General features: G+C 38.6%; 2 long non-coding RNA genes across 5 annotated transcripts in view; one reads left to right on the plus strand and one right to left on the minus strand.

The window, feature by feature from the left end:
- LOC138145087 (uncharacterized) overlaps positions 1-27,411 on the plus strand; it is a 122,547-nt gene that overhangs the window by 9,440 nt on the left and 85,696 nt on the right. Inside the window, exons 1-2 of one of the 4 annotated variants that reach the window (XR_011164097.1) lie at positions 5,997-6,226; positions 21,151-21,249. The exons of 1 other annotated variant lie outside the window; for it this stretch is intronic. This is a non-coding gene — a long non-coding RNA (uncharacterized lncRNA). Of the gene's footprint in view, positions 1-5,996; positions 6,227-21,150; positions 21,250-27,411 lie in introns of those variants that run through there. 2 more of the 4 variants (XR_011164101.1, XR_011164093.1) reach the window with 2 other exon arrangements.
- On the minus strand, positions 1,783-20,765 carry LOC138145089 (uncharacterized). The gene is made up of 4 exons (XR_011164102.1): positions 20,585-20,765; positions 17,831-18,214; positions 12,835-13,022; positions 1,783-2,138 (listed from the first exon to the last, which is right to left on the minus strand). It is a non-coding gene; the product is annotated as an uncharacterized lncRNA (long non-coding RNA).

Below are 27,411 nucleotides of genomic sequence, written 5' to 3' on the forward strand. Positions count from 1 at the left end.
ACTTCCCCACATCAGTATGAAAATCAAGTGAAATTACATGCATAAAGTGTTTTGCAAACCTCAAAATATTATATAAAAATAATTAGCTAATCAAAGGCAGGCATGTTCAGATGGGGTGGAGAGGGAGGGATGCAGAAAGAGCTCAGGTCCATTAATGTTTGAGGAAGATGGGAAAACAGTCCTCCCATGAATAGTACTAGTACCTTGTTCTTCAGTTTTTTGATTTTAGACCTTTGCCATTTGGGAGATGGTTTCTCTATGGGCTTGCATCTCCCATAATCATGCTCAGGGTTTTTTTTTTGTTTTTGTTTTTTGGTTGGGGATGAGAAGTCAGTCAGTCAGTCTACTATATTAAGTGACTTCTGTGACCTAGGAACTATGCTTATTTCAGAGGATGTAAAGAAAGGCAAAAACACTGTCAAGGAGCTCATATTCTAGTAGGGAAGACAACATGCAAATAACTGTGTACCTACCAGATAGATATATATGCAGTGTAAATGGAAGATAACCTAAGAGAGAAGTCCCTAGGGGCTAGGACGAAAGGCCTCTGCAGAAGGGAAGCAAGGAAGCTAGGAGGCAGAATTGAATAGGGAGATTATTCCAGGCCTGGGGGGTGATTAGTAAGACCACTGTGTTGGAAAATAGAGTTCAAAGAGAGGAGTGTAGTTTTACTCAAATGGTATGATGGAGCTAGGTTACAAAGGGCATTATAAGATAAGCAGAGAATTTTATATGTGATCTTGGTCATTATAGGGAGCTACTGGAGTTTATTGAGTAGGGACATGATATAGTCAGACCTGGGCGTTTGGAAAATCCCATTGGCAGCTGAATGGGACAGACTGGAATGAGAATAGACTTGAAGAAGGTAGATCAACAACTGGAAGGTTATTGCTAAACTCCAGGTGAGAAGTGAGGCGGAGACCTGTCCCAAGATGTTGGCTATGTAAGTGAAGAGAAGGAAATATATGTGAGAGATGGTATGAAGGTAGAAATAGCAGGATTTGACAGAAGATTAGATATGTGGAGTGAGTGCAAATAAAGAGGCAACCACGACTCCATGTGAATGTGGTATACTCCACAGTAACAGTAAAGTTGACATGTACGGAGGGTTTGCCACCAAAAGAAAATTGATTTCCTTGCTTAATAACTCTGAGGGGAAGATGTAGCACTTCTCCCTTTGCCAGTGGCCTGCCTGATGGAATATAATCTCTTTGAGGACAGGGACTGTTTCTCTTTTGGCTTCTTATTCTGGGTGCCTAGATACAAAATTGTTACTTAATAAATACTTACCAACTGATTGACTGAGATGGCCATCCAAGATGTGTGCTTATATGGTATCAGCTTTTGGAATCATTTCTTACTGTTGCTGTCCTGGTTTCAGTGAAAATGAATTATTTTATTGTGTTTGTAGGCAGGGCTTTTAGTGAAGGGTACTGTCTAATAGTCGCAATAAATAAATGGGGGATGTATATAAAAAGAATGAAAAATGAAGCCCAGTTGAATCATGCTGCCTTACAGAGCATGTAGTAAACTATAATAGAACCGGATGCTTTTTTAATTTATTGGGTGTATGACCAGGAGTTGGTGAAAAATTGAAGCACATACTTAACTTTTTCAAAATCTTACAATGACCAATGCTTTCACCATGTTCTTCACTGGTTTGGTAGAATTACCTGCTCCCACCTTCCCCTCATGTGTGTGGTGCTAGATTTCCGGCTATTGCTTAGTTACACAAAGAACAAAGCAGATGAGAAAAGTGATAACAACCTCAAAAACCCAGCCTTGTGTAACCATTTTAATCCCTTGAAAATACATGATGTAATGTTAGCCACAGAAGCTACCTGCTTGTGTTTTTATGAACAGGTCACTGAAAATCCAAAACCTGGATAGAAAACATTTTTGACCAGTGATACAACTCATTTTGTGAAAAGCAAGTCTTTTCTGGGGAGTTCTAGAGATGAGTCCTAATAAGATAATTGAGAATGCCTTTTTGGTTTGAATGTAAAGATTCAAACTCACAAAAACAAAAACCCTTATGCAATCCAGGTGCTTTTAAAAATGACTCCTCCTTTTGCCACAGCATTGTTCCAGATACTGGGGAATAGTTTGGACCCTTCTTTGCCGCCTCTCGCAAGCACCTGAAGGTGAAAAGGGAAACATTATAAAAGCAGAGACTTCATCTCATCTATCACTTTTCACTTTTTAGGCACTACATAATTTCTATAATAGAAGCAAACCATGATATGCCGCATGCTCTTTCACAGGAGGCAAAGGCATAAGGATTATTCTGCTTCCTGGGATGTTGGGAGTGGGGCGATAAGTGGAAATGACAATTACTAACAACCTTTTATAAGTGGTATGCCAAGTTTCCTTCTGATGTGCTGCCAGGGGGAGGGGTGGTGATTCCTGATAGGAACTCAGTAGGGAGTGTGTGCCCTGACCAGGGCTAATTCCTAGCTCTTCTAAACATCAGTTAGGGTGGGAAAGTGTGCATTGACCATGAACTTCTGAAGCAAGGACCTTATGGCAGCTTTCAAAAGGGCTAATCATTATCTCCTCAGAGCTTTCCCTCCTTCCCTCCCTCTCCCCCTTTCTTTCAATGTAAAAGGAAAGAGCTGAATCAGGTAACACATAAGATATCTCCCTATTTTGATGTTTTCCTAGTTATTGTTGGACTTTACTCTCCTACATCTACTCTATGACTCAGTGATACTTCACCTTCTTTTTCTTGCACAAGATACTCCATCTCTTAACTTAGTGCATTTTCACGTGCCGTCTCCCATGCCTGGAATGCCTCGGGCCTTCTCTCAGCTTCTTTGGCTTTTTAAAATTTGCGGCTAAAATTCTACTGCCTTCTGCAAAAAGCCTTTCCCAATGTCCATTAATGCTTCCCTCTAAGGTTTTCTCCAGTTTATACTCTATATATTATGCTTGTACAAAGTTGTTTGCATGTCGTGTCTCCATAAGACTATGAATCCTGTGAGAGCTGGGATTGTTTTCTGCCTCTTAGTATCCCCAAAATGTAGCCCAATGCTTAATAAATAAATGCTTATTACTTTTTTACTTTATTTTTCTTTTTTTTTTGGTCTGTCTTTTTTGGCAACATGGTTAATATGGAAATGTTTTGCAGGATTGCACATGTATAATCTATATAAAATTGCTTGCCTTCTCAGGGAGGAGGGGAGGGAGGAATGGAGGGATTTGGGAATTCAAAATGTTAAAAAAAATGTTAACTTTTTTACACGTAATTGAGAAAAATAAAAATAACATTAAAATAAATCTTTGTCTACTTTATTTGCTGACTCTGTGGAAAAGAGAGGGAAAATATAAGCTCCTTAAGGGCAGGAATTTGTTCATTTTGTCTTTATCCTTGATGCCTTTATTATAGCTGATGCTTAATAAATGTTTATTGAATTGAGGAGGAGTGTGGTTGAAATGGTCATTTTTAGCATATGCTGTAGGTTACTTATGACTTCTGACCTATCTGTAAAAGAGAAATTATTTAGTAGATTCAAGATAAACTCCTGGGAAATGTATTGGAAGCATATACCAGAAGCTATGCTTTCTAAAGTACCTTCTAAATTTCCCATTCTGTGAACATGCATTTATTTGAAGGATCCTTTTGCTGTAGTTTGTGAAAACAAATTAATTAGAACCATAGATCTTTGCTCTGGGGTAGGTTCTGGAGGGGTTCCAGTTATGGGTTGGAATTGGCAGCTAGCTACTCCTCCAATCCTGTGAACAAAAGAGATCTTGGTCTTCTAGAGTCTTGGTGGTGTGGTCAAAGTGCTGAAGGATTGCTGATCTCTCTCTCTATGGTTCTCCAGAGATTGCAATATACCAAGTAGGCCAAAGGTGTTGCCATGGGCAGCAAAGCATTAATAGTCCCTTCCCACCAACCTTCTTGAAAAGTCTTAATCCACAGGTCATCGGAGAAGTATTTTCAGAGAGCCTAGGCCTACTCCGTACATTGTCTATTTCAGTAAGCCTCTAGCTTACTAACCAATAGTTGGTTTCCAAAAGGAGATCAGCTTCTTTCCACTTGTGTTTAGTGAAAGCTCTCTAAAACAGTTGGATATATTTAATAGAAGTGATAATAAGGATAATGATGATTATGATGATAATAATAGCCTATATTTATACTATGCCCTCATTCTGAGGAACTCAAAGCATTTTCCAGACATTATGCAACTCATCTTCCATATATCCCTGCAAGGGAAACAAGAGAAGGTATCATTATTCCTTCTTTGTAGATGGGGAATCTGAGGCTCAAAGAGTCGACACTGTGCCCAAAGCTACTGAGCTGGTACTAGATGCCTCTCCACTTTTAGGAGTCAATGATCCATTAGGGCATGGAGTTATGCTAGGGCCAATAAATGACTAATTGACCAAATCTATGTAAATAGATGTGCTGTTCAGATAGACTCTGGGTTCTTTTTGATGTCTGTGTCAAAGCCACATAGAAAAATCTCACATCTGGAAGGTTTCCTAAAGGCAATCTCAATTACCTTATTTAGGAATCATCTCTAGAACGCCCCAGAAAATGGTCATTTAGCTCAAATACTTCCTTATGAAGCAGTTGATTCCATTTTCAGAAGGTATAATAATAATAATAATAGGTTCTTCCTATCTATAAGAACCAAAATTTGCTTTTCTGGAGCTTTTGGTTATTGATCCCAATTTTCACCTCTAGACCAAAGTAGAAGAAATAAAATCTCTCCTCTGCATGCTAGATCTTCATATTTGAAGAAAGATAAGATTAACTATCTCTCCACATCCCCATTTGACAAATTCTCAAATCTTCTCCTTATATCTCCAGTTCATTCTATTTTCAGACAACATGGTTTTGAGTTCCATTGTCAATATAATATTTCGTTCTTTTGTGATTTAGCCCCCTCCTGCTGGAAAAGCCTCTTTCAAAAGCCTGAGTTTGAATACTCATTTATTCTTGAATTCTACTCTTTATCTGCAAAGGCTAAAAGGCTTATGGGTAAATTTAGACTGAAGTCTGATATGAAGAAGAACAGTATAGTCACTGCTATTTGTCTTCTATCACTCTCCACCTTTCCAAGGGGAAATGGACACATTAGGGAATGTGTGTCTTCCATCCCTATAACAAGTATGTCAGCTTGTGGTGGGTGGTGGGAGTATAGACATGCCCCTCACTATTCTATGTTGAGTTGTAGAATGTTAATTTGCCTAGTTTTTTGCATCATGATCTAACTACATGTATTTTCTCTGATTCCTTCAGAGTTTTGAACCTCATTCCTCATTTTTGGTTTTTTCTATTTATCTCTGGTGTCTTGCCTGGTTTGCTCCTCCCCCTATCCCACTTTGGCTCAGCTTGGCTATGTTTTCTTCTTTAACCTGTCTCTTTGTGTTTGTCGATTTTTAGCAGCTAGGTTGTGTCGTGGATAGAGTGCTGGACCTGGAGTCAGGAAGACACATTTTCTTGAGTCCAGATATGGCCTCTGACACTTACTTGCTGTGTGACCATGTGCAAGTCACTTAACCCTGTTTGCCAAAATTTCCTCATCTGTAAAATGAGCTGAAGAAGGAAATGGCAAACCACTCCAGTATCTTTTACCAAGAAAACCCCAAATGGGGTCATGAAGAGTCATAAATGACTGAAACAACTGACCTGTAACGACAAGCCCCTGTCACTGCTCCCCAGAAATTCTATCTAGCGTCTTTGTGACATCTTAGTGGTGGGAGTCTGGTACGGTGGGAGGAACTCAAAAGCTCTGGAGCTAAAAGACCGGGGCCCAAATCTCATCTTTGATACTACCTGTACAATGTTGGACAAAAAGCCATTTAACTTCCTTGGACCTGGTTTCCTTAACTGTAAAAGGAGAGAGTTAGACTAGATGGTGTAAGATCCCTTCCAGCACTAGACCTATGATTCATTGACCTTTAGCAGCACATACTGGCTTCTCCAAGGACTCCCAGTGTATCTTTGATTGGACTTGGGGAGCAATGCATATTAGCATAAGAGATTGGAATCATCAGAAGTACCTTATCTATGAGTGTGGCCAAGACCTGATTAGTCTCTTTGGGATGTCTTCCTTTAAAACATTGGGTGTCAACACAAGATTTATCTGATGTAAATTGGATGTGCTGTTCCAGTTGGAGCAAGGGAAAGAGCCACGAATTCTGAAGAAAGAAGTCCTAAGAGGGTGTCAGAGGTTGATTTCTAATGCCAGAATCTTCTGAATTCAGGTTGAAGGTACCTTCCAGTTATACATCTGTGATCTTGTTATCCTTAGCTCTTAAATGACGGCATTTGAATAGATGAGTTTGTATTTCTTTTTTTTTTCACAGCCCCTTCATTACTTTCTTCCTCAGCCACCTAGTACCCTTATACTGTGCTATATTTGTACAAGCCAGTCCAAGTAACTATCGTCTGACCTCTCCATCAGCATCTTGTCCTCTTCCCTCACTCCGCCATCTGATATCTAAATTATTGCCCATTTCCATTCTCTGAAGGTCTTGATACAGGAAGACTGGCTAATAGAGACTTTTGGGACACCCTGTATAAAAGCAACTAAATTAAGTTAAATATTAATAGGGGATAATGGCTTGATATGTTTAACTCCCCATGCCCCAGATTAATTTTGATTGGGACTTTCTATGGTTAAATTAAAAGGAGGGACTAATGTGGAAATCTCAGGCCTTGGGTGACTGTGGCACTCCCACTTCCTGGTTCTGGCATGTTTTAAAGAGGGTTGTCTGTTAAGTCAGTTGGATGGCCACAAGCATTTCCTATTTCTAGTCACACTGTTGTCCCTGTCCTTTATTGTGAGTGTGCAACCTGGTAATTCCCTTCTTTCTTCTCAGTTTGACCTTGAGAAAGGCAGAGAGCAAGAATAGGAATGACTTCATAAGGAAGAGACTGAGATGGAAGGAAGCAATCTTTTCCTTCCTCCTAAGTATCTAAGGTGCTGTGATAGCCTCTATATCCTAGCAACAGCCTTGGAGGTAAGGCAGTGTTTAGTGAGACCCAAAGCAAAACAGACTTTTACATAGTGACTTTTAAAAGGCCTTCAAAAGAGAGAGAAATTGCCAATTAGATACTTTGATCTGGACTCCTTCCAACCCCTCCCTTAAAGAATTTTACTTTCTTGGTGTCTAGGAAGGGACAGGAAGCTAGGAAGAAAGCCTGCAGCTAAGCATGGACTTCCCAAGTCCATTAAACCAATATTTTCCAATAAGGTATGATTTCTATTACCATGATTAACTTGCTAAGATGTGATAAATATATAACCCAAAGTTTATGGTTCTTCCATGCTTTGCTCAGGGAATCTCAGGTCAAATGATTGTAAATCACCTGCAAAATCTGTTCATAATCAGTACTGTTAATCAGAAGCTATAAACAGAGCATGTGTGAGTAAGACTTGGACAGAAAAGAAAGCCTACCTGATAACGAAAGAACATTCTTGATGTTTACCTCTCTTCCAGTGAAAGAACAATCATGCCAGATAGTCCACTGGAATGAAGGCAGGTGATACAGAAAAGGGAATCTATTTGTGGATTTCTTCCCTTTGAGGAGTTGGACATTTCTCATTCCTTCCTGAGAATACTGAAGTAATGCAATTTGGTTTTCAATTTGTGAGTGGTGGTAATATTTGGGGAGGGGGAAAGGAAGAGGCAGTTGAGTCCCAAAGAAAAAAAATGAAGAAATGGATCTCCTTCCTTTCTTTGGAGAGGTGAGGAATATTGTATTTGCTAGCAAACCTGGCAACTCTGTTCTTCCATTTTGATTCATTTTTGTCTCCTTTTCTTTGTTTTAAGGGAAGGCTTATTGGGTAGGTGGGAGAAATGGATATATGGAAATAACTGATGTAAAAACAAAAGCCAATAATAAAAGTAAAAAAGAAAGAAGGAGGAAGAGACAGGGAAACCATCTCCTCTTATCAAATGAGATAATGTATGTAAAGTGCTTTGCAAATCTTAGAGCCTTATATAAATGTGAGTTATTATTATAATTATTGCTCAACATTCTCCAGTGCTATTTACCTCTTTTTCCCCCCTCCTGCTGGCTTCTGTCTACTTCAGTTCAAACCATATAAATATGCTCTTTCATAGTACCTTTTATTGCCTTCGCTTTCCTTAGATTATAATCCCCAGTATCCTTGACTTCAGGGATGTTTACTGTGTATAAATCCTCATTTCCATGTCCAAAATCTCATTAAAGTAAGGGATTCCCAGTGTCTAAGCTAGGAGTCAATTAGGCACTCTGGGAAGTTTACTAAATAACTCTTTGTGGTCTGAGAGAACTATTTTGTTTACAAAAGCAATCTAAAAATACTGAAAACCAAATCTTTAAATACTAAAACCCGAATGTCAAGTTCTAGGAACCAATTAAAGGTTCATATAATTTTTTATTTGTTTTTTTAGGGCTAGAAGGAACCTTAAAAATGATCAAGATGAGGGATGGCTAGGTGGCAGAGTGGATAGAGCACCAGCCCTGGAGTAAGGAGGATCTGAGTTCAAATCCGACCTCAGACACTTGACACTTACTAGCCATGTGACCTTGGTCAAATCACTTAACTCCAATTGCCCTGCCTTACCCCCTCCAAAAAGCAAAAAAAAAAATGATCAAGACCAATCTTCACAGGAAGAAAGATGTTAGATCAGATGGTCTAAGGGTCTAAGATCCCTTCCAGCTCTAGACCTATGATTCCACAGGTGAGGAAACTGAGGCAAGGAGAGGCTGAAATTCATATTTGTAATCGGGATCTGGTGCTTGTGCAGATCCCATAATCTTGCTTGACTAATATGATCTTTCCCTGTGGAGGACTCCAGGGAGTTTGTTTTCAGGAGATTGGTGATGACAAGCAAAGGACATACCTTGGAGAGACCGTGATGCATGTATAGACATTTTGGGACTGGTTCCTGTTGGCTAAACATGAGGTGGGAGAGGTCTTCCAAAAGACCTGTCAGCAGCAGCCCCAGTCTTTTAATTTCATCTGAATCTGAGAAAGTAGCATCAGCTGAATCATCTGATAGGATTTGCACCTGTGCCAGACCCCTGTGACACCACTAATCAAGCAATATACATTTATTAGGCACCTACAATATGCTGGACACTGGGGATAAAAATAAATGAAGCAATCCTTGACCTCCAAGAAATTACATTCTATTTGGGGGAATGCACATATGCACATGTGAGCACAGATAAAATCAGTACAGAAATCCTAGGCAATGGGATGAGAAATGTCACTTCATGTAGAAAGCTGCATTTTAGCTGAGGGCAGAAGGCAAGTAGGGAGTTTTAAGGGTTAGAGGTGAAGAGAGGGTATATTCTAGGACTGGGGGACAACCTGTGGCATAGAGAAAGGAGTTAAAATGCCAGTCATAATGAAGGGCCAAGTTTAAGTTCTCTAGAGCATTTGAAAGGGAGCAGCATATGGCTTACCACAAGCAAAGAACTATGGACAGATTCTCTTTGTCTTGTCTCTTGTCCTTAATGCTCAAGTGAAAGGTTGAGGCCATGGCAGACAGCAGAGCTATTTAAAATGTACCTAGCTGGAAAGGGGAGGAGCAGAAATCAGACAGCTGAGAGAGTCAGTCTGTAGAAAACATGGATATGAGTGAATTGATTATACAGCACTCTACCTGAATTATCAGCCTTCTCATGCATTTCAGTCACGTATTTCTAGCCTTAGAACTGGTCTGTCATGTGATAGCATGCAATCCTATGAAGGCTGCCTGAGGTTGAAGAATTTGCAAATCATTTAAACTGAAGCACTATGGAGGTGGGCTCTCCTGTGTAGAGCAGGGTTATCCTTGTTTCACCTCTCTTAGAGCACTAGGTATGAATGATCAGAGAAATTAATATGCATTTAGGTGGCTTCTATCTCATCCCAAACACTCCACTAAGTTCAGAGCATGTGAGGACTAGATTAAATGGCTTGTTGTTGTTCAGTTGTGTCCAACTCTTCATGACCCCGTGGAACATATGGTTCATGGGATTTCCTTGATGAAGATACTGGGATGGTTTGTCATTTCCTTCTCGAGTGGATTAAGGCAAACTGAGAGTAAGTGGTTTGCCCAAGCTGCACAGCTAGTGAGTGTCCGAAGTCTGATTTGAACTCAAGTCTTCCTGACTCCAGGCCTAGTGCTCTATCCACTGAGCTACACCTACCTGCCCCCCAAACAAGTGGGGAGGAGGGCTTAGTCTTAGCACTTCCCAACTGTGTACAAAGAAGTTGGGTGTTCTATGCAATGGGAATAGTAGCTCTGTGAGACTGTATCTTTGTTAATGATATTTTCATGTCTGAGAAGTTCAATCTGTTAACACCTCTGAGTCAGGTGGGTTGGGTGGCTCTCTGAAGGACCACCCTATGGCATCATGTATAAGGAGGGTAGTATGGCTCTTGATTAACTGAGAGAGACCTCTGAGCCTCTAAACCTGCCTGCATTATACATGGTCAGGAAGAGGCAGACGTGACTGAAACAACCCAACAACAACAAAGAGTAATTGTGGGAGGTGGAACACAAATGTAGAGCTCATATTCTATGCATTAACGACTGGTATGAAATCTGGCCAAATTTCCTCTATTTTCTCTAAACTTTGTCTACTCTCCCCTGTACTTTCCCCCTCTGTATTCCTTAATCATATGATTTCCCCTTCAACACCAGCATGTTTTGTTTCTGTCAGTATATTTTAAAGCTCAGGATATTCTGTGGTCAAATTAAGTTTGGGAAACATCTTCTCAGAGCACAGGTAATATGAAGTTTCTAGCTAGTTCTTTCTTTTGTTGTTTGGCTTTATAAGGAAGACGGGAAGCTCGCATTTTGATGATGATGATGATGATAACGGAAATTTATGCAGTGCTTCACAGGGGGCAGAATGTGTATATTACCTCATTTCATCTTTAGCAGAACTCTATGAGTTAGGTATTATTGATCTCATTTTACAAACGAGAAAACTGAGGCTCAGATGAAATGACTTACCTGTAGTCACATATCTAATAGGCATTAGAGGTGGAATTTGAACCCACATCTTACTCATTCTGGGCTCAGTACTCTATCCCCGATGACCAGGGAGGAAAGCTAGTATTAATGGATGGAAGTTAATTGTATCCCCCAATTTTGGAAGTTGAACCAGATAATGTCACCATGTCAGTACACAGTGTGTACTATTGTACTGGCAAAACTGTCAGAGGAGAGTGTGTTCAAATGACTCCTCAGTGTTCTGAGCTTCAAGTACAATGCAAAGAGAACATTGTGTGCTGTCCTGCCTCTATGCATTCAGGTGGGAAAGTGTGTATGTAATGAAGTAATTGAATAAATAACATGAGATATTTATAAGGTGAAATTTGTCTGCATGAAGAGTAGACCATGAATGCAAAATGAAAAATATTTATCTCCTTGCCATTCACTGTTGCCTATCTTAAATAAGGTCATTTAGTTCATTAATAATGAAGATGTTAGCAAGGCATGAATGATCATTCTTGAGGTGATATAAGAAGTCATTATTAATATATGCAAAGTGCTTAGGCCTCATGTATCACTGTAGTTTTCTTTATGTCAATCCCTGTAATGTGGAGGCTGGAACTACTGTCCTTAATGACACTAGCTAGGTGACCTTGGGCACATCTTGCGACTCAGTTTCTTCATCTGAAGATAATGCCAGCCCTCTTGACCTCACAGGCCAGTGGTGAGGAGAACTCTGTGTAAATCTTAAAGTGGTGCTGTTAGTGTTACTTAATGAATGACATCCAAGGTAGAGATGGTAAGTGGTGTTTTGTGGAATCTAGAACCTGTATAACTTTAGGGGGTAGATGTAGAATAAGGTCAGAATTAGAATTTATATATATATATATATATATATATATATATATATATATATATATATATATATATAACATTTGTTAAGTGATTTCTTCTCCAGGCATGGGGCTAAGCACTGGGCTACAAGGGCTCACATTCTTATGCAAGAAGATCACACACAGAGGAAAGCTAGAAAGAGGGAGGGGAAATAGGTGGCATGGTGTGAAAATGGCCAGGAAGTATCAATGGAATTCTGGTTGTGGGCAAAGAAAAGGGAAGGATGACAATCAAAATTAGGTGACCAAAGCATTGTTGTGGCACTAGAGGAGTGGGATATGAAGATGCTGGCCAGAGTATAGGCAGCATGGTGGTGAAATGGTGTGGAGGCTTGGCTACAGGCAAGGTAAGGGGAATTACCTTACCTGTAGGTAAGTTCACCAATCAGAGCTTGTCAACCTTAAGTTTAAAGTTGGTGGGGGAAGGGGAAGAGATGAGTGTGATATCTGGAGCAGAGTTAGCAGGATGAGGAAATGACTAAGAAGAGGATTTTAGGTCTCAATCCATAGTTGCAGACTGTGAGAGTGTGGAAAATGATCCCTTAGTTCGACTCTTTCATTGTACTTTTACACTGGAATAAACTGAGATCCAAAGAGGGACAACGACTTGCCTAAGTTTAGAAGCAAAACTGATTTTCAATTCCAATCCCAATGTCTCCCACAGAGTAACAAAGCTTTTAGAAATCATACTACAAGGACTGCGTTTTTTAGAAAGCTCTTGCATTGTGGGTGGCAGAAGGTAGGACACAATGGAAATCAGCTTTGTAAAATAGATTTCAAAACCCTTTGGGTCTTTCAAAATTCTTTTAGCCCAGATAATTTGCATTGGTTCCACCCCTTGCCAGTCCCATCCCTGCTGCTGCCTCCTAGAGATCTTCACAAGGGAATCTACAGAGTGGTCTTCATCAACATCCTTAGAATCCTCCCACAGACAGAGTCCTATTAAAAGCAATACAAATAAGAATGGGAAGCAGATGCTGGATAGATTTTACTCACTTACTTTTTGGGATGTTGCCTAATTTCTTTTAGTTTCTGGTCATGTGAACGTTTCTTTTTGGTGACTGTAGGAGAAGTGTGGGGAATGGAGTGTGGTATAGACTCCAGAACTTAAACCTCTGGGGCACCTCAAAGAATGGCAGTATCAGACTTCCTATCACAGGGGCTGTTGTAATTTGCTCCTCTGGGGATCTGAAAAGAAAGTATGAAGAATCAGTCATGGTTAGAAAGTGGTTTCCAGCCTTGGGAAATGGGTACTAGTGTAGATACCTCTCTACTTTGGTTCATCGGTTTGCTCTGGAATGTGGCTGGCTTAGTTTCCCAAATCGTGTATAAAACCAAGTGGAAGTATCCTTAATGATGCTTCTCTAGGACGATGAGGGAAATCTGTTTAGTCTGAAATGAATAGATTGAGGCTGTGGTAAATGGATGAAACAAGCCTGATACCTGCAGATGCAAAATCTCCCACCTTTAAGGCTATTGAGAGACTGAGTTGTTGAGTAGTTAAAAGTATCAAAGAACGACTCAGTAGGACTGAAGGTCATTGATGGGCCTTATTTTTGTTGTTGCTGTTACTAATTTAAATTGGCACATATTGATGGAGTGTCTACTTTTCATTCAATAAGTATTTATTGTGTACCTACTATGCATAAGGCATATTAAGAGGCTATTAATGAATTATTAAAGAAATGAGCAAATTCCCAGGATAAAAAAGTAAAGATGATACTTGTCCTTGCGGATATTGCAGTTCAATGTAGAAGGAAAGGATAAAGCAGTTATACAAATAACTAGAAGTAATGTATAAAGTCCAGTGGAGGCTTAGGATAGTTAATAGTTAACCATATAGTACACTTTGCCTATATTATCTCTTTGGATCCTCACTAACAAACCTGTGAGGTAGGTGCCTTTGTTATCCCCATTTTCCATGTGTGGAAACTGAGACCGAGAGAGTAGACCTTTACTTTTTACTTTCTAGATCTGTTTGAGGGAATTATTGTGTATGTGGGGGTAACACTGCTCTCTGTTACTCTGTCATCTTGGCTTTCCCAGTTCACAGACTTCAAAGTGATTTGTCAATAATCTTATATGCCTGTCTAAGGTGGGATTTGCACCAAGGCGTCTCTTGACTCCAAGTTCAGTGCTTTTTCAATTATATTACACTGACTCTCTAAATATTAAACAAAACATGGTTCCTGTGCTGCAGATGCCTATGACAGAGTAGGAGAGAACCACAATATTGAATATTTTAAATGAATAACAGATGTCTAACAAATTAGGAAATTGAGGCTTAGAAAAATAAATAAATAATTTATCTATTATCATGAAGCTATTGTGTCAGAGGTAGGATATGAACCCAGGTTTCCTTGCGTTTAAGTCCAGGACTATATCCATTAGTGCTACGCACCCCTCAGTTCTTAGTTGAGAGCAAGAAGTAATTACCTTTGGCCTGGAAGATTAAGGGCAATTTCCTGGAAGAGAAGGCAGTGAAGTTGGACTTTGAAATCTAGCTTGGTTGGATTGTTGGCTTGGTAGACAGGAATAACAGGAAATGCGGCTAAAAGATAGTTAAGGGTAAGGTATGTCAGGCTGAGCAATTTGGACTTTATTCCATAGGGAACTGGAGAAACCCTGAAGGTTTTTGAGTCAGATAATGACATAATTGGAGCTATACTTTAGGAGGATTACTCTGACAATAATGTGTAGGATGGGTTGGATCAGGGAGAAACTGTAGGTGGGAAGACCAGTTAGGTGAGAGATAATTAGGACCTGAAATGGTAATAAGAAAGCATATTGGAGAAAGGGTATAGAACCGACAAGAATTGGCAGCTGACTTGAGGTTGGGGGGAGAGTTGGGGAGAGGGAGGGGTCACACATGACATTGACATGGCACTGACTTTTCAAGTCTTGGTGATTGAATGGTGGTGCCATTAATAGAAATAAGGAAGTCGGGAAGAAGAGCTGGTTTTGGAGGGTAGAGTTGGGGCAATTTGATAAGTACAACATTATACACCTTGCAGTTGGAGTTCTGGTTGATGTGCAGGGGGAAATGCCCGACAGTTGGAAATGTGGTATGGGCACTTGGGAGAGATGTTAGGGCTAGATATTGGGATGTAAGTGAAAATGCCAAGAGAAAGAATTCAGAAAGACAAGAGAAGAAGTACAAGTCAGAGTCCTGGCAATAGCTACACTGGGGAGACAGGAACTAATAAATAATAATAATAATAACTAATAAACTAATAATATATGTCTATAATATAATATAGGCATAATATGGCAAATAATATAACTACCAGTAACTCACAATATAGTACTCTAAAGTTCACAAAATACATGCTGAAAGGCATTGCTTAGGAGTTAACTGTTAAGATGTGGGCAATCTTTGCAAATCAATTTGTAGCAATATAAGTAAGCTGCATCCTTAGTTTTGTTTTCTTTATATGTATATTCTTTGGATCCTGGGATGCTGAAGAGGGAAGGGAGTGCACCATGACAGAACAGGAGCTGTAAGCAAGAGGACACCATTCACTAAACCTGCATTTGAAAGCACGAAATAGACAAAGATATAAAAGTGTTTTCATGGGTAGGCATTTCCAGATCACTGTGCCCTTCCATTCTTCATGCTAAGATGTTCCTTCTTATTTTGTTGAAAGAGTGACAGAAAGAAGAAATTTCTTGTTAAGCTCAGTGAGCTTGAAGTTAAGGGTTGTCTTTTTTTAATAAAAGGAGTTATCTTTTCTTTACTAACCTGCCTACCACAGTTACCACCAGCAAGTGTTAGACACCTACTATGCAGTGCTCCTGGGACATAAGGCTTAGAAAGTTTACTGAGCTTCTCTTTTTATTTTTTATCTTCTTGCTTTGAGAAGGTGCTTTAAAATGGAATTAAAAGGCTGAAATGTTTGGGGGAGAAAGAAAAATGGGACTCTTTTGTCTGCTTCTTAATGCATATGTGCATCTTTGAATGGATTTATTATAGAATTCAAGAACAGAAGATTTCAGAAATTAAGGCTCAGGATACTTAAAATAGACATGTGGAAGTGTTTCTTTTTATTTTAAAGCAAAGCAATCTGCCAGGCAGGTGAGATGGTTGAGATGATCACAATATAATAGCCAGAAACCTAGGATGCTATTCCTATTAGTAAATGTTTCCGATTCAACCTCTTGATAAATATCTTAAGTTTTATCCTAGTAACACATAGTTTTTAAAAAGTGTAAAAAATGGTCTTTGGAGTCCCTTAAACTATGTAGGTGACCCTCTACCCATTATTTATCAAGTTTAAAGGGCTAAAACTTACTTCAACATCAAATCCATGCATTTTTTGTGTTTTCTTTGTTTATGCATTTGTCTAAGTTTGGGGAGCTCAATGGCAACTGGAAAAAAAAATCAGAAACTCACTTTTGATAGTTGGGCAACTATTTCTCTTCCCTCACCGATATAATTTCTTCCTTTCCTCTCTACATCACTGTCTTATGCAGCAACCACAGACAAGAGAGAAAAGTCGATGGCGTATCCAGTGGGATCACTGTAGACAGAATCACTAACTCTGGACTCTTAGAGTTGAAAAGGAATTTAAAAGTTGTCCAGCTTTGCCTTTATCCTCTACAGTGTCCAGACAGGAGGTTAGCACCCCCCTCCTCCTCCTTTAAATACATGAGGATAATCCCGCCGCTGCAAAAAACAATCTGTAGTTCTTTCAATATCAATTTATGTAGTATAAAGCTCATGTAAATGTAAGTTTTTTGAAGGCAGGGACTGTTTTTTTTCTCTTGTCTCTGTATTTCTTGTAAATAGATGTCACGTGATTATTGATTTGAATTGGATGTTTAATACATGATTATTAGATCAAATTGGATGGTTTTGAGTTTTTTTTTTTTAAATTAACATTTTGGTCAACTTCTTCTCCCTCCCCTTACTTTCCTCTCCACAAAACTCTAGATGGGCTACAATATTTCTCCTTTTCCATTTGAGAAACTGGGGAAAATAAAGTATGTCTGCCTTGTGTATATGTAACAAAACAACAGGGAATTGCCCACTTTGGCTCATCTCTTTTTACATTGGCACTTGATAGTTGCAGTGGTGGGGGCTGGGAGTGGTGATGGTCATGAAAGAAAAGAAAATGATGACATCCAGTGGAAGTCTCAATAGGATGGTCCCCCTCCCCCATCTTGTATCAGGAAGGTGGTAGGGGACTGAAAAGGGATAGAAGAAGATTCTAAAGCAATAACAACAACAAACCAAACGCTTTTATTCCTTACCAGCTTTGTCTAGGGATGACATGAAGTGAAGATAGGGCTAGTAAAAACCACTGGATAATCCCTGAATAATGTCTATTTGGTTTTAGAATTCAGTCAGAGTCCTAAAAGGGAACCCATCAAGGTGGCATCCGCTGTCCAAAACCGATGACTATATATAAAGAACATCCCCTAAATTCTTTCTTCTCCTTTTAAAATCCTTCATAGAACCTCATTCTTTACCCCTTGCCATCCCTCTACGAGAGATGCTCAGGAACCCTAGAATCCTGGTGCTTTCAGGGGACAAAGGAAGATCTGGTAACAGCTGTGGGGCTCCATCCCCCCTCTGCCTCCCCCACTCCTAGCAGTTTTCCAGAGCCCCCTGCTCAGTTAGCAGGGGACTCGGAGCTAGAGGGTGTGAAGCTGTTCCTTCTGTTTGCACCTCTCAAAATTCCTTATCAGGAGCCTCTGGGGGAAAGCACACAATTAGACAATGACATACTCCTTGACAGGAGTACAGACAAAAATACTCAGGCTTTTTGGCAGATCTAATAGTTTTTTGATTTACTGGTAGAGGGTAAGTTAGTAAAATGTGGACTTTATAAGAAATTCATGGTGAAGGGGGAAAAAAGCTTAAAGCTTGACCATATCAACCCTCTATTCAATAAACTCCAGTGGCTCCCTATTACCCCTAGGATTAGATTTAAAATCCTCCATTTTTAACATTGCTCATAATCTGATCCCTTTTTACCTTTCCAATCTTATACCTTACTCTCCTCCATGTATTATATGATCAAGTAGCATCCTTGGTGTTCCTGGAACAAGGCACTCCATTTTCCAACACCATGTAGTTTTACTTGCTGTCTCCCATGCTTGGAATATTCGCCCCCAGTTCTACCTCTTGGTTCTTTTGCTTCCTTCAAGTCTCAACCAAGATCTTGTTTTCCGTAGGAAACCTTTCCGGATCCCCCTTAAGGCTCGCGCCTGCGCTCTGTGATTATCTCCGATTTCCCCTGAGTGTGTCCTGTAAGAACATAGCTGTTGCCTGTTGCTTTCTCGTTAGAACGAGCATGGACCGGCTTTCGTTTTTCTTTGCATCCCTACAGCATATCACAGTGGCTGTCACATATTGGGACCTCAATAAAAGCTTGCTGGAAGGAAGGAAAAGAAATAAACATTTCTTAATAGGGCCTTTTGTGTGCTAGGGGCTGTGGTAAGCACATTACAACAATTATCTCATTTTATTCTCACAACAACCCTGAGAAAGAAGTGCTGTTCTTTTATGGCTTTTCGGTGTCTTAACCATTTCTATGGTTGAGGAAATGGAGGGAGACAGAGTGATTTGACCAGGGTCTCACAGCTAATAAGTGTCTGAGGCTGAATTTGAACTCAAGCCAGGTCCAACACTCAATCCTCTGTGCCACCTAATTGTCTCAGTTGGTTATTGTAGGTGCCACTTGTTGACTGTCTGACTGGGGAAAAGTGAAAAGGAGGGATGGTAAGAGGGTGGGGAAGGAAGGAGTCCCCCAGTTCTGCTGTTGTACATCGTGTCTATTTGTCAACTACAGGAGAAACCTACAAAGTATACTTTAATCCAGCAAGACCCTAAAACATTTTCATATGATATGAGCTTAGAGTCTATAACTTTTTAAATCCTCCCCTCCTCAGCCCAACCCACTCCTTACCTCTCTTACCCAATCATTTAGACCAAAACTCATACCTAATTCATTTCTTCTTTATTTTTAAAACATTAAAAACAACAACAAAAACTGTGCATGCACATAGCCTTTAAAACATTTTTTTGGCAGGGGAAACCTACATTTCTTTTTTCTTTTTTTTTTGGGGGGGGAGGTGCTATTAGACTGTGACCTTCTAGAGGGCAATGACTTATTTACTTGAGTAAAGTACAGTGCCTAGAATGGAGCTTTTCAAATAGGGTGATTCACTTGGTGCTGTTAATATTCTCTCTCTTTTTTTAAGTACATAATATATGTCTAAATTGCAAGTTGTGATTAGGAGAAAACAAGGTGACATTGTACATCTGAAGTTTATTTCTAGATGCATGATTTTTTTGGTGCTTTTGAAGGCAAAAATAGTACTGACTCAGTAATCAGAGCATCTGGATTCAAATCCTGCCTGTGCTGCTTGCTGACTATGTGAATTTTGGCTAGTCACTCTCCCTGGGGCTCAGTTTCCTCATCCATCAAATGAAAGGATTGAACTAGTTGACCTCAAGCTCTCTTCTAGCTCTTGTTTTGTGAGCTATGTATTTTGTACAAGCCTCATCAAAAGGAAAAGAAGAAAGATTTAGTGCCTGATAAGAGGAATCAGTTGGTAATATTTATTTAAAGTCGACATATGTGGTGCTTTCCTTTTCCCTGGGAGGAGTTAGAAAGGGAGCTGAAGAAAGGGCCTGGCCCTCAAGGTGCTCACCAGTCAAAGGGGGTCTTAGGACCAATGCTGATAAAAATGCAAACAACAAGAGAAAGTAGGAAAGATTTATACCAGGAATGCAGAGGTGGTTTAAAATAAGGAAAACGAACATAATTGATTATATCAATAATAAAAGCTTAAAAATTATATCAACAGATGCAGAAAAAGCTTTTGATAAAGTATAATACTCATTTCTATTAAAAACCCTTGAAAGTATAGGTATAAGTAGATTTTTCTTAAGTCTATTAAACCTTTTTTTCCCTTTTTGATAAGGAAAGATTAACTTTTCCATAATTTCCTTTGGGTGATATTTTGTTAAATCACTGTACAAATTTTTGTTCGGATACTTTCCAAATATATTCTATGTCATTTCAAATGACATCTTCACATGAAAGTTATAAGGCTGACTGCAGCAGCTCTCAGTTTTATGCCTCATGGTACTGCTATTTTTTTTTATACAGGGACTTTATTGGTTGATTGTCACCTTTATCAGGAACTTAAAATACTTTCAGAAAAAGCAAAGAGGAACACTCTAAAACCCCACCATTTACCTACAATCATCAGCAAACATTATTTGCAATGCAGATAAGCTAGAAGCCTTCCCAGTAAGATCAGGTATGAAACAAGGATGCCCACTGTCATAGATATTATTCAATTATTCGATATCATATTGGAAATCTTAGCAATACCGATAAGAGAAGAAAAAGAAATAGAAGGAATCAGAATAGGGAATGAGGTAACAAAACTATATCTTTTTGCAGATAATACAATGATATACTTGGAAAATCCCAAAGATTCAACTAAAAAATTAATTGAAACAATAATTTTAGCCAAATAGCAGGATTTAAAGTAACTCCATATAAATCATAAACATTCTTATATATAAGTAGGAAAATCTACCTCATGAATACCAACTGGGTTAAGTACTAACGTGATTTCTGGCTATGGTTCTTTGGAGAAGGCTTTCAGAATTACACAAATTCTCAATAGGTGGACCAAAGAAAATTGCTGGGTTGTCCAAGTGCTAGACCTGGCAACTGCTAATTCCCTGCTGAGTCTACACTGTGTTAGTCCATATATTAATGTACCATAATTTGTTCAGATGGTCATGAAGGCAGTGGAAGCAGGCACTATGGAGCACTTAGAACTTGGTCAGACATTGAAAGCTCCAAGGTCATCTACTGCATCCCAGGCCATTGTCAGTCATCTTGACTTTTGTCTCCTCTCTGGACTCTGATGACTCAGGAAGAGAGAAAGAAGTTGACGACTTTGTGCATCTGTGCCTCACTTAAATCCAACTCATATGCTAATGAAGACATCGCCCCATGATGTCATTGGTCCTCTTCAAAAAAAAGATGAACAACAAGTAAGAGATAGTAGGTCCCAAAAGGGAAGTGGCATCATTGCATATGAGTCCCCTCATAGTTTTTCTGGAAAGTCTGAGAAGTGTGAAAAATTGCATGTAATGGCTAAATCATTTGATGATAGTTACTAGAATCTGAGAGTAGGGTTTATCTATTTATAGTTGACTGCACTATGAAATCCATACTCTGCTACAGAACACCAATTTGAGTCAATGCTCAAAGTTCAATTCTGAGACCTAGCAAAAGGTCAGGGTGTGACATCATAGAGAGGAATCATTCTTTTTTTCCAGGTGGTATTATTACAAGAAGCCCCAGGTCTTCTACATTTTGACGTCTTCACATGAAAGATATAAGGCTGACTACATGAGCTCTCAGTTTTATGCCTCAAGGTACTGCTATTTATTTTTCATACAGGGACTTTATTGGTTGATTGTTACCTTTATCAGGAACTTAAAATGCTTTCAGAAAAAAGCAAAGGAATACTCTAAAATGGGTTGTGTAGTCACTATTGTTTGACATAGTTAATCATTATTGGTGTGGAAACTTGAAGTCAAGTATTCTGAATCCAAGTTCAATATTGCTTCTGCTATATATTGTGGTCTTCTTTTTAGCAACTATTTATTGAGTACCTACTAGCAGTAAGCTAGATGTTGTAGAGGATTGGGAGAAGTATAAGATGTGGTCCCTGCCCCCTAAGCTCTAGTAATCTAGGGGAGATAAGACAGAGTCATACAAAGATTTGCAGATAGACAGCTATGAATACAAGGGAGAATGTGATAAGTTCCCTGAAGAGGTACAAGAAAGGCACTTGGAGAAGATACCAGAGAGAGAAGTTTTGACTGGGCTTCACTAAGAAGTAGCGTTTGAACTGGGCCTTGAAGGTTGGGTGTGGGGAGAAAGCATCTAGGGAGGTAGTACATTCTGTTGGAGATAGCATTAGCATAGGATCATAGAAATATGTCATGTATGAGGAATAGTAATAAGGTCATTTTGGCTAAAGCAAAGTATATATGAATGGGAGTAATGTGTAATAAGGTTGGAAAAGTAGGTTAGGGATGGGTTGTAAAGAGATTTAAATGTCAATTGGAGTATTTATATTTGATTCTTGAAGTGATAGGAAGTCGATAGAGTTTGTTTTGTGGGGGAGTGACATTATTATGACCTGTGATTTAGGAAAATCCTATGTGAAGAATGGATTGTAGAGCAGAAAAACTTGAAGTATAGAGATCAATTCGGGGATTGTTTTAATTGTTCAGGTGAGAAGTATTAAGGGATTGAATTTGGGTAGCTACTAAGTGAGAGGAAAGAAGGGGATAGGTGTGAGAAATGTGGTTATAGAAAGGATAAGAATTGGCAGGTAATTGGACGTGTGTTTCATAGTTTCCATCCACGAGTAAACCACTTTTAGTCATACTTAGCAAATACAATGCCATGTGTGTATTTCTGTTTGTTTCAGAAATGCAACACAAAGACAAAAAAGTATTTCTGTAAAGTTTTTAATCTTATCCAGAACTCTGGGAAAGTCTATCAAACCTTTTGCTCCTTTTTGATAAGGAAAGATTAACTTTTCCGTAATGTATACTTTTTTGAATCTGGGAATATGTAATTGTCCTATATTTGGAAGGGTCACTGGTGATCTTGTCTTTTGATAGTAATAAAACCAGCCTCCTTGCTGATCCTCACAGAAGACCCTCCATCTCCTGTTTCTGGGACTTTGCACTTGCTGTCTTGTATGCCTGGAATGCCTTCTCACATTAACTCCATCTTGTAGAATCTCTTGTTTCTTTCTCAAAAAATGCTCAAGTGACATATATCTTCTACATCTGAAGCCTTTCCTAATTTCCCTAGATGATAGTTCCTTCCTTAACTAAATGTTTGCCATATATCTCTCTGGCATTTTCTCTTTTATGTACACGCTGTTCCATCACCCCTCTCCCCCAATAGAATATAAGCTCCTTGAGGACAGGGGTTAATTTTTGTCTTGGTATCTCAAGTACCAAGAATGGGGCCTGGCACTTAATAGGCATCTAAATGATTGTTGCTTGATTAATTTATCTATGATGTCTTGTGTTACAAAAAAAAGAAGGGGTCAGATTTATATCTGAGAAGTAGCTGATATAATGCTTTGCTAAAAATTCATGTGCTACTGTGAAGAATTTGGTCCAGTAAGCATTTTACAATACATTGTTGCCTTCCATTTTTTTTCATTTTTAATCGATTATTTTTGTTAATAAGCATTTAATTTTTTCTCTTTGTCCTATTGGGAAAAAAAAAAAACCTTTACCACATATCCATAGTTAAGCAGAACAAATTTCCATATTGACCATTTTACATCTTGTATCCATCATCTTTCTGTCAGGAGTCAAGTAGAATGCTTTATCACTGGTTGTCTGAAATTGTGGTTGGTCAGAGTTTTTAAGTCTTTTCAAGTTGTTTTGTCATTACAATGGTGTATAAATTTTTCTCTTGATTCTGATCACTCTACCTAGTCTTTTCTGTTTTTTTCTGAAACAATCTCCTTCATAATTTCTTATGTTAAAACGGTATTCCATTACATTCATGTGCTGTAATTTAATAATTCTCCAAATGATGGGTTCTTTATTTATTAGCTTTCCTGTTCTTTGCTACCGTGTTTCCCCAATAATAAGACACTGTCTTATTAATTTTTTTGGACAGAAAAACACCAGAGGGCTTATTTTCAGGGGAGGGCTTATTTTAATGAACATTGACAGCAATTTTAATAAACAGGTAAATGTGAACAAAAAAATGTACCTTTATTCAATAATGAATTCAATAAAGAACAGGATGACGTGCTCACTGCTGCAACTCTGATTGGATGCAGCTCGGAGCGTGGTGTGCGTTTCACGGGGGGGAGGGACGATGCATACAGAGGGTACTGTAATGTAGCGTGTAGCGCAGGGGATCACCTTCACTACAGTAGCAATCTCAATAGGGCTTATTTTCGGGGGAGGGCTTATTTTAGAGGAATCTTACACAGTAAGGGGAGGGCTTATTTTCGGGATAGGTCTTATTATCGGGGAAACACGGTATTACAAAAAGAGCTTCTGTAAATGTGTATATATGTGGGTCCTTTCCCTCTTTCTTTGAAATATTTGGAGGTGTAGGCCTAGTAATGGCATCTCTGTGCCAAAGAGTATACACAGTTTAGCAGCTCTTGGGCATAGTTCCAAATACCTTCCATTTTGTAGCAATGCTAAGAGTTTTGGTCACCTTCTTTGACATAACTGTTATTTTGTTCTTTATATTAATGGTGCACAAGCTTCCTGTTTGCATTTGATCTAACATGTATTTTCATTGTGTTGGACTTCTAATGATCATATAGAAAACCACAATTTTTTGTATTCTTCAGTTATTCTCTCTGATTTATTTGTATCTCAAACCTCTGTGGTAAAGTTTTTGATTGATACAAATTTAAAATATTGTTCCTTGAACCATTTTTACACCTTCTATCACTTCAACCTTTTGATTTTGCTTTTAGTTACTGATTAAGGGAATGTATATTTTCTAATATGCTTTTGTTTTCGGTATTCCTTTCTTTCCACAAGTTTCTTTTTCCATCTATCTATCCATTTATCTGAATATCTGTTTGCCTTTAGCTGACTATTATGGTGTTCAGATTTTCTTGTGCACATACCAACTAGATATTGATGTAATCTCCAAATACCTTTTGTTGGGTATTTAAATAATTTTCCCTCTCATTTCTGCCATCATGGTATTTGATGCCTAAGCTCCTTCATAGTTCCACCCTTCCTTATATGGTTCTTATAATAGTAACATCTGTTGAATCTATTGTTATGTGTAGACCCTAAAATTGACTTTCTATTAAATGTTGTGAGATAATGTGATTATTTAGCATGGTTATAGAAAATGCCAGCTCCTTAAAATTACTCCAATATGGAATAGTTGCTCTGCTCATTGGATTAGTACCATCAAACTCACAGAGGACCTTTTCAAATTCCAGTCTAAGTATGCTCATCTTATCTTCAAATTATTTAACCCTTGGAATTCCTAAGAATCTGATTTGTTCTTAGGTAGGATTTCTGGAATTTGTGTTACATGAAGGTTTTTTAATGACCTCAGTTGTTTTAAAATTTTCTCTCTTCATATTTTAGTAACTCCTTGATTTTAGGTCTAATTTAATCTAATCTGGGCTTTAGAGATGAAGTTATTTCTTGTGATCATCCTCATTAGTATGTATGTGATACCTTGGTAGTTCTGGAGTATCATTAGAAAAATGAGCCCAGTTTTGTTATGATGTAGTACTTGTGCCTAATGAAAACATTCGTGTCTGGTCCATTTCATGTGCTCTTGTGGTTTGCCTGCCCTTGGGGGTCATATGCACTGAAGGATTTTAAGCATGTAGGGTGTTGGTGTTTCTGATTTGTTCCACTGTATCTTGACTTGATGTGGTACCAGAACATGAAGGGAGTGCCACTTGAGTGCTCCATTGTCTGCTGTGTCAGGCTAAACATCATGACAGTTTCAAGTAGAGCAAGCCTGAAACCCCATGCTCCCTTTTAGGAGAGTTATACTAAAGAAACACTAACCCAAACAATGGCATGTCCAGAGACCAATTTGTCAGCATTTCAGGTTTTCTGGCAAGCCTTCGCAGCTACCACAGTGATCTTGGGGCACACAATGTCCCTACTGTATATCACCCTGGCTGACATTCCCCTTTTTTACTATATGATGTGGGTGATGTACTGGGCTTTGAAATCATCATCATCATTATAGGAAAATTATTCTTTCCATTTTGTTTTAAAGAGATACAATAAGGGGCGGCTAAGTGGCGCAGTGAGTAAAGCACTGGCCCCGGAGTCAGGAAGACCCGAGTTCTGTTCTGGCCTCAGACACTTAACACCCACACAAAAAAACTAGCCATGTAACCTTGGGCAAGGTACTTAACCCCAATTGCCCTGCAAAAGACAAAAAAAAAAAAGGAGAGATACGATATAGGGGCTAGCTAGGTGTCACAGTGAATAGAACACCAGGCTTGGAGATAGGAGGACCTGAGTTCAAATCTTACCTCAGACACTTGACACTTACTGTGTGATGTTGGACAAGTCACTTAACCCCAATTGCCTTGCCTTTCCCCTCCAAAAACAAAAACAAACAAACAAAAAAGAGATATAATATAAATGGTCCTGGCACAAGTCATTATCTTATAATTATTTTAATTATCCATGGACTATATCACAGGGGGATATAATAACTGCTTTGTGTAGTTGAGTAAAAGTTTTAGAGTACATAAATAATATACTTTAGAAGTTCACTGAAAATATTCTTGGTACATCAGACAGAGGTATGAAATTTACCTCATCCTATTACCACATGATTTTGATTTCTTCTGTTATGTCTCTATGCTTTGAAAGACTTCTGTTCCACATAGCTTAGAGATTATGAATATTTGGTATGATTATGTCTATAAAGTGCCATTCTTAAGTTTTTAAATTGATCAATGTTATATCTAGGTATTGTGGGTAATAGTTCAGTCTCTGTTAATACTTCATTTCTAGGACAGCTTATCATTTGAATTCTCAAGAGTATTTGGAGGTCTGTGTTTATAGTATGGGGATTTGGTGTTTTTCAGTTTATAAAAAATAACTTCTATTGTGTAATTTTAGCTATCAGATACTTCATGTCTAGCTAGGAGTTCAGTAATTGCAGTCATGTGCTACATAGTTTTTACCATTTCCTTACATGAGTTGCATTGATCACTAAGACTCAGTTCTTTAAGGATAATTATTTTGTAATTTCCAGTGGAAATGAATTGCCATCATATTTCTTGTCACTTTGATGAAAAAAATCTGCATGATAGCCATTTTATTTTTGCTTCCTTGTCAGTGTGTTGTTGGCTAAATTCATGTGGATGTTGTCCATTAAGGGCCTTTTGATTCCACTTTTGAGTCTTAGACACTTTATAAATTCTATTTGGAGATAAACCTCTTTCAAACTGCATTAGACAAATGTGGTGTTTCCCTTTACTACTACAACTTGGAGAAGTGTCTGCTCATTCCATAAGTATCTCTGCAGGTTTTTGGCTTGTATATCATGTCCTTTATGAATGTATAGCATCATGAAAAAATATTAATATATTTAATACAGCTGTCATAGACTCGTTGTATTAATGTTCTTAGTTCTTGGTAGTTAGTAAATAAGAGTCAGATAATAGTTGATCACCATCTTCTGTTTGTTACCCCTTCCATTAATCCTTTGCAGTTGGGACTGAAATACTGAACTCATTTCATGAGTGCTTTCTGATGATAACTCTTTATTAAGCTACTTGAGAAATGCACAAGAGAGGAGACAGGCTGTAACTGTAACACATATGACCAATCAATATTAGCTTATGCTATGATCTCACTCTCGGAAATCATCCTTATGAGTTAATACACCTAATGAGAATGTATTAGTTACTGGTTTGGTGAAAGTGGGTAGTGTAATCTAATTCCTATTGGCTCCTAGATGCCCCTCCCCACTTTAAAACAATAATGAGATCAAGGAATGTTAATTTGGGTATACTCAATTGC

This window comes from Petaurus breviceps, unplaced genomic scaffold, assembly GCF_028583685.1.
Source record: "Petaurus breviceps papuanus isolate PSGF00001 unplaced genomic scaffold, PetGlider_PUasm1.0 90723, whole genome shotgun sequence".
Taxonomy (NCBI): Eukaryota; Metazoa; Chordata; class Mammalia; order Diprotodontia; family Petauridae; genus Petaurus; species Petaurus breviceps.